This window comes from Cyprinus carpio, unplaced genomic scaffold, assembly GCF_018340385.1.
Source record: "Cyprinus carpio isolate SPL01 unplaced genomic scaffold, ASM1834038v1 S000003510, whole genome shotgun sequence".
Classification (NCBI taxonomy): Eukaryota; Metazoa; Chordata; class Actinopteri; order Cypriniformes; family Cyprinidae; genus Cyprinus; species Cyprinus carpio.
The window spans coordinates 1-8,028 of NW_024876196.1; the positions used below are offsets into that span (position 1 = coordinate 1).

The window sequence follows — 8,028 nt, forward strand, 5'->3', positions numbered from 1 at the left end:
AACTGTTTGATTACCAGCATTCTTCAAAATATCTTCTTTTATGTTCAGCATAAGAAAAAAAAACGTGTACAGGTTTGGAACGACATGGGGGCCAATGTAAATGATGGCAAAAATTTAATTTTTGGGTGAGCTATTCTTTTAAATCTCAATTCTGAGTTAAGAAACTCTAAACTGTGAATCAGCAATTGCAAAAAAAGAAATCAGAAATTCTGAGATGTAAACTCTGAAATACATAAAACACATTTTAAAATGATTTAAAATAGAAAATGATTTGAATGGTTTTATTTAAAAACAATTAGAATACTTTAAAATGTAATAATATTTCCCAATATTAGTTTTTTTTTTTTTACTGTATCTTTGATCAAATAAATCATTCAAATTTCTTTATTCAAAAATTGTTTGGACTCCAAACTATTGCACTGTAGTGTATTTTAAGCTTCCTAATTTCTTAATATGTTGCAGACCGTAAGTGATTTCTAAACATTTATGATAAATCAACTATGGTAAGTTGAATACCGTGACTGAGAAATGTTTGGAAAAGTTTGTGGATGGTTCCCTTGGCCTTTTGGAAACTTGATACGTGAGGACAAGAAAAATCGGGTCATTCTGTTTAAACTTTAAAATGTTTGTCTTAGGTAAGTTTCTCTTAACCAGCCGCCTGAGTCAAAAAGTATTACAGCCACAGTATTCAAACCATTACTCAACTTCCATTCAGTCAACGGCAACATGATGCAATGATCATTACACAGCTTTTATTTTATGCAGTCCAAGTGATAAATGCAAAATGCTCAACCTAGAGCTCTATTATAGATGATATAATTTTAAAAATTATAGATGACCTCACTTTTGTTTCATTGATTACTTTTCCAAAAAGATGAAAATTTGGAATTCTGTTTGTGTTCACCAAAATCTGTGCATTGTCATGGTCTTCGCATGAACTAAATCATGGCAAGTCCGTAGTGGCTACTCATTGTGTTATACATTCTTACGTTTTTCATTCACAATAAATAGCTTTTATAATAAATATAAATCTCTATCGACAATAATGATAATTATAATTATGGTTTTAATATACACATTAATAACCTGTTTCTATATGTTCCATACAGATTTTCAGTACGGATGTGCTACTGCTTAAATGCTTTTAGCAAAGCAGAAATCATCCTCTGAGACACTTTTATAGGGAGTGCCCTTAATAACTCTGCTATTAGAGGCGTTTAAGGACATGGAGAGCCTTTCCAGTGTGCGCTAGACTCTTGATTCATATTTTTGGCCAGAGCAGGAGCCTGGCACCAGCCCAGTCTGGCCGCCCCTCACCACCGCCCACCAGCCGCCTCACTCCCTGTTCCACCACGAGCAGCACTTCCCCCACAGAGATGGGAGAGCTCATCAGGGCTCCCTGCACGCACAACAGTCTTCTCATCAGATTGCATTAAACATTTCCACTTAATAACATCAAAAAATGATAGAAACCGGGTTTCTGTACGTAGTAAAGAGCCGCAAAAAACAAATTGGCATTTTTGAATGTAAAACACTGAAATTTTAATACTGACTTACACTTTTTTTTCTTGAAAATATAGAGTTCAAGGGATGATAAATTTGGCCTTTAAAATGTATAGCATATTATCTTTAAAGAGTTATCTATAGTGTCTGTAGTGAATGCATATTCTTAATGTTCTCCTGTAAAAAGCCGCCATAAATCACTTCATCCTTTTTTTTTCATTTAATTAGACTATTGTACCTGAGCAACAGGTCATACAGGAAGCCTGTATGTGCTGCTTTTGAGAGCCAACACTGTTTGGAAGCTGCTTGAGGAAATACAGGAATGTGGATAGCATACACTCATCTGAGATGAAGCCAGCTAAAAAAAATAAAAAGTAGATCAATGATATAATACATATACAGTATAATATATATTAAAATTAAACTTCAAAAGTGGTGTACAAAAGAGGCAAAAGGCATATAGTACTAACTAAATTAAAAAGTGAAGTTTATGTACTAAAAAAAATTACTAAAACTGAAATAAAAAATAAAAGCTATAAAAAAGCAGAAATACTTGGTAATGCTTACAAAAACAAAAGAAAAAAAATTTCAAAGCATGTATTATTGCTTCTTTATGCGCATTTAAATTCATTATTTAAAACAAAAATTTGTAAATGCTAATACTGTACCTAGAGCAGACTATAAACTGAAATAATAAAATAGCCTATTTATTACATTTTGAGGCAAAATAATGGCAAATAAATTTAATTGGTCTCTGTCTATTTTAACATTATTCAGCGGGGAGTTTATTGTAAAAGAGCGCTGGAATGTAAAACACTACTTTTCGGGAAGCAAATATGACAGAAAAAAACAAATAAAAGCTAATTCATATTATTAATAAATACTATGATAGTATATAAATAACATTCAAATTACTTCCAAATACTTTCATATATTTCAAGTGGGTTACACTAGAGGGGAAGAAAGTAAACAAAAAAATTCTTTTAAATATGAAATTAAATAGTGTGGACTGAAGTGCCTCTCTCAAGGTAAGTAAAAATAGTAGAAGAAAAAGAAAAAGAAAAAGAAAGAAAGAAAGAAAAAGGCCTAAAAATTGTTGCCATACATAATAGTACCTGATGGAGGTGCTGATGGCTGAACACAACTGGCCATAGTCTCAGGAACCAAAGTATGCTAAGCTGTAAGAGATTTAAAACTCCAAAAGTTGTAAAAAAGAAAAAAAAGACTGCATACAAAGGGAGGAAAAAACTAGCACATTAAAAAGACGGGAAGAAATTTTAGACATTTTATATCAACACACAAACAAATGTTCAGTATCAGCTGTGCTCAGCCTGCATGTCTCTTTCAGAGATATATCTACTGACACCTTTTAAGACTAATGAACCAGTATTTCTGATAGAAAGTATGTTAAAACCAGCTACTATATTTCTTTTCTTACATTTTTCTCTCATTGTTTTCTGTCTTTTTAGCATGGCAACATATATGAACATACAGACCCAGCAGTGAAACACACCTCTTCATCACGTACTTTCCAAAGGCAGTATGCTATGCCATTGCTGTCCGTTGTTGGTTCTTTATCATCCATAGTTTTCAAACAACAATGGCATGCTACAGACATAGACGGAAAAATGTAATTAGCAAAGACACAACAGCATCTTTTCTAATCATCACATGATATGGTTATTGAACTAGCTCACATCATGATAATGCGACTTGTGATTATTGGCAACGTTTAATATAAAAACCTAATGGAAATAATGATATAGAAAATGCACTGACCTGCACAAGTGGTACCAGTGCTTTTCGTCTGGATGAAACCGTTGATGTCTTCCGTGATGTCACACATTTCAGCACTTTCCTCACCTCCCCTCATAACACTGCATAAAAATTATCACTAATTTGACAATATGGCCAGTGCTTTATTTCTCAGTTAGAGACCACAAATGAAAATGCTTCCACATTTAATACTAAAATGAAAGATAGCAAAACCTGATAGTTTTCACAGAACATCAAAGTTTCAAAGCTTAAGCTCAATATAGCAATGACAAGTTTGCTTCACATTCCATATAATTAATATAAAGAATAACACATCCCACTTCTATTTTATGTCATTTTTAAGTCAAGGACCTTAACAGGCTGATATAGAAAAATATCAGATATCATATTTTGTGATTATGAAATCACAATACATGAAGACAATTCATTTGCATTACAACTTTTCTAAAATGCTGTTTTAAATATGCAAATGATGCAGTATAGAATGTACACTAATTTGCATAATGTCAGAACAGGTCAAAATTCTTGTTGACATACTGTATTAAAGTTAAGGTTTTTAATTGAATGTGGAATAAAAAATGCATTTAATCATCTTTTTTTAGGATATATATATATATATCAGTGATACTTAAATTACGCGATCTGTGTTGTGAAGATTTTTACAAAAGTTTGTTCATTTCTAATCGTCACAGTATATATAAATATCTATACCCAGGGACGCTTATAAATGAACAAACTTGTTAAACAAAACATCGTCACCAACACAGATCAGTGTAATTTAAGTATCCCTGAACGGGGTATATATATCTATACTAAAAACGATGATTAAAATGCATTTTTTATTCAAAATATTCAATAAAAACCCGCCTTAACTTCAATACAGTATGTCAACCCCAGAATTTTGGACCTGTTCTGGACATTATGCAAATTAGTGTAACATTATAATACTGCATCATTTGCATATTTAAACAGCATTTTTAGAAAAGTTGTGGTTAATGCAAATGTAATTGTCTTCATGTATTGTGTACGTTAAGTACTCACCAATATGATATCTGATATTTTTCTCTATTCGCCTATTTGCCTACACCTTGACTTAAAAAATGACATAAAATAAGTGGGATGTGTTATTATTTTATATTAATTATATGAATGTAAGCAAACTTGTCATTGCTCTTGCTGAGCCTCGCTTGTAAACTTTGATGTTCTGTGGAAAACTATCAGGTTTTGCTATCTTTCATTTTAGTATTAAATGTGGAAGCATTTTCATTTGTGGTCTCTAATCTGAGAAATAAAGCACTCCGGCCATATTGTCAAATTAGTGATAATTTTTATGCCTTTAAGTGTTATGACTTGGAGGTGATTCCCTTCGCCCGGAAAGTGCTAGAAATTCCGGTCCGACATCACACGGGAAGACATCAACGGTTTTCATCCCACCCCCTCAGACGCCACACGAAAGCACTGGTACCACTTGTGCAGGTCAGTGCATTTCTATATTATTTCCATTGGGTTTTTATATTAAACGTTGCTAATAATCACAAGTCAGTTATTGCTGATGTGGGGCTAGTTCAATAACCATATCACCCCTGTGATGATTAAGGAAAAGTGCTGTTGTGTCTTTGCTTAGTACATTTTCCGTCTATGTCTGTGGCGCCCATTGTGTTTGAAAACTATTATGATAAAGAACCAACAACGGACAGCAATGTATCGCACACGCTTTGGAGGAGGCGTGATGAAGAGGTGTGTTTTCCACTGCTGGGTCTGTATGTTCATGTGTATTTACCATTCTGAGAAGACTGAAAACAATGGAAAATGTAAGCCATAGTAGCTGGTTTAACATGCTTTCTATCATGAAATACTGGTCTTGCTGTCTAATAGGTGTCAGCAGATAGATCTCAAAAATGACGACATGCCAGGCCTTCAGAGCTTGTGATACTGAACTCCCGGCTGAATTTGCCTGGCCTCCCTTGATATAAAAATGTCACAAAAATTTCTTCCGTCTTTTAATGTGCTGGTTTTTCCTCCCTTTGTATGCAGTCTTTTTTTCTTTCTTTTTTGAAAAGGTTTTTCAAATCTCTTGCAAGGCAAGCTGTGCTTTTGTTGTTAGTTCTAGGCTATGTGATTGTGTTCAGCCATCAGCTTTTACTCAAAATCGGGCCACCTATTACAATAACATAATGACAATTTTTCGGCGGCACTTAACTTGCTTTCTTTTCTTTCTTTTGCCTTGCTTTCTTCTATTTTTTTGCCTTACCACCAGAGGGCACTTCAGTCCACTGTTTTGATATTCCTTAAAGATTTTTCTTTTGTTTACTTTTTTCCTCTGGTGTAACCACTTGAATGTACCCTAAGAAGCTATCTCTGGTACTTCCGTACTAATGTTATTTACTATACCCATATCCATAGTATTTATTACTACTTCTGCGAATTCAGCCTTTTATGTGGTTTCTGTCATATTGGCCTTCAGTAGTGTTTACATGCCAAATCTTTACAAAAGCTCTACCTTTAGATAATGTTAAAATGAACAGAGACCAATTCATTTGTTACCATATTTATTCATCTTAATAAAAATACTGTTTATTGTTAGTTTATGTTAGCTCAGGTGCAGTATTAACAGATACAAATTTAGTTTTTAAATAATGATTTTTAAATGCTTATAAAGAAGGAATAATACATGCTTTGAGAATTTTTTTTTGTACAGCGTTACCAAATATTTCTATATAGCTTTATTTTTATTTCAGTTTTAGTAATTTTAGTACATAAACTTCTATTTCAGTTTATTGCCTGTGCAACTTTTCTCTTTTTTTATTTTCACTTTTTGAAGTTTAATTTAATATATTATACTGTATATGTATTATATCATTGATCTACTTTTTTTATTTTTATTTTTTTTTTTTAGCTGACATCTCAGATGGAGTGTACGCCTCCATTCCTGTATTTCCTCAAGCAACTTCAAACAGTGTTGGCTCTCAAAGCAGCACATACCAGGCTCTGTATGACTATGTTGCTCAGGTACAATGTCTACATAATATTGAAAAACAAAGAAAAACCAAAAGGTGGAAAGATTATAATGACTTTACAGGAGAATATTAAGAATATGCATTCACTACAGACACTATAGATAACTTTAAAGATGCACATACAGAATATTTTAAAGGCCAAATTTAGTCATCCCTTTAGAACTCTATATTTTCAAGAAAAAAAAGAAGTGTAAGTCAGTATTAAAATTTCAGTGTTTATTCAAAAAATGCCAATTTGTTTTTACTGGCAATGTAACTAAGTACAGAAACGGTTTCTATCATTTTTTGGATGTTGCGGAAATGTTTAATGCAGTCTGATGAAGACTTGTTGTCGTGCAGGGCCCTGATGAGCTCTCCATCTCTGTGGAAGTGCTGCTCGTGGTGGAACAGGGAGGAGACGGCTGGTGGACGGTGGAGAGGGACGGCCAGACTGGGCTGGTGCCAGGCTCCTACTTGGCCAAGATATGAATCAAGAGTCTAGCGCACACTGGAAAGGCTCTCCATGTCCTTAAACGCCCTCTAATAGCAGAGTTATTAAGGGCACTCCCTATAAAAGTGTCTCAGAGGATGATTTCTGTTTGCTAAAAGCATTTAAGCAGTAGCACATCCGTACTGAAAATCTGTATGGAACATAGAAACAGGTTAATGTGTATATTAAAAACTGATAATTATACGCGACTATCATTATTGTCGAGATAGAGATTTATATTTATTATAAAAGTTATTTATTGTGAATGAAAAACGTAAGAATGTATAACACAATGAGTAGCCACTACGGACTTGCCATGATTTAGTTCATGCGAAGACCATGACAATGCACAGATTTTGGTGAACACAAACAGAATTCCAAATTTTCATCTTTTTGGAAAAGTAATCAATGAAACAAAAGTGAGGTCATCTATAATTTTTAAAATTATATCATCTATAATAGAGCTCTAGGTTGAGCATTTTGCATTTATCACTTGGACTGCATAAAATAAAAGCTGTGTAATGATCATTGCATCATGTTGCCGTTGACTGAATGGAAGTTGAGTAATGGTTTGAATACTGTGGCTGTAATACTTTTTGACTCAGGCGGCTGGTTAAGAGAAACTTACCTAAGACAAACATTTTAAAGTTTAAACAGAATGACCCGATTTTTCTTGTCCTCACGTATCAAGTTTCCAAAAGGCCAAGGGAACCATCCACAAACTTTTCCAAACATTTCTCAGTCACGGTATTCAACTTACCATAGTTGATTTATCATAAATGTTTAGAAATCACTTACGGTCTGCAACATATTAAGAAATTAGGAAGCTTAAAATACACTACAGTGCAATAGTTTGGAGTCCAAACAATTTTTGAATAAAGAAATTTGAATGATTTATTTGATCAAAGATACAGTAAAAAAAAAAAAACTAATATTGGGAAATATTATTACATTTTAAAGTATTCTAATTGTTTTTAAATAAAACCATTCAAATCATTTTCTATTTTAAATCATTTTAAAATGTGTTTTATGTATTTCAGAGTTTACATCTCAGAATTTCTGATTTCTTTTTTTGCAATTGCTGATTCACAGTTTAGAGTTTCTTAACTCAGAATTGAGATTTAAAAGAATAGCTCACCCAAAAATTAAATTTTTGCCATCATTTACATTGGCCCCCATGTCGTTCCAAACCTGTACACGTTTTTTTTTCTTATGCTGAACATAAAAGAAGATATTTTGAAGAATGCTGGTAATCAAACAGTT

General features: G+C 33.0%; 1 long non-coding RNA gene across 1 annotated transcript; it reads left to right on the top strand.

Moving 5' to 3' along the window:
* Positions 1–5,820: 5,820 nt before the first annotated feature.
* Positions 5,821–7,341, top strand: LOC122143382. Its single transcript, XR_006159149.1, has 2 exons — positions 5,821–6,288; positions 6,636–7,341. It is a non-coding gene; the product is annotated as an uncharacterized LOC122143382 (long non-coding RNA).
* The last annotated feature ends 687 nt before the right edge of the window (positions 7,342–8,028 follow it).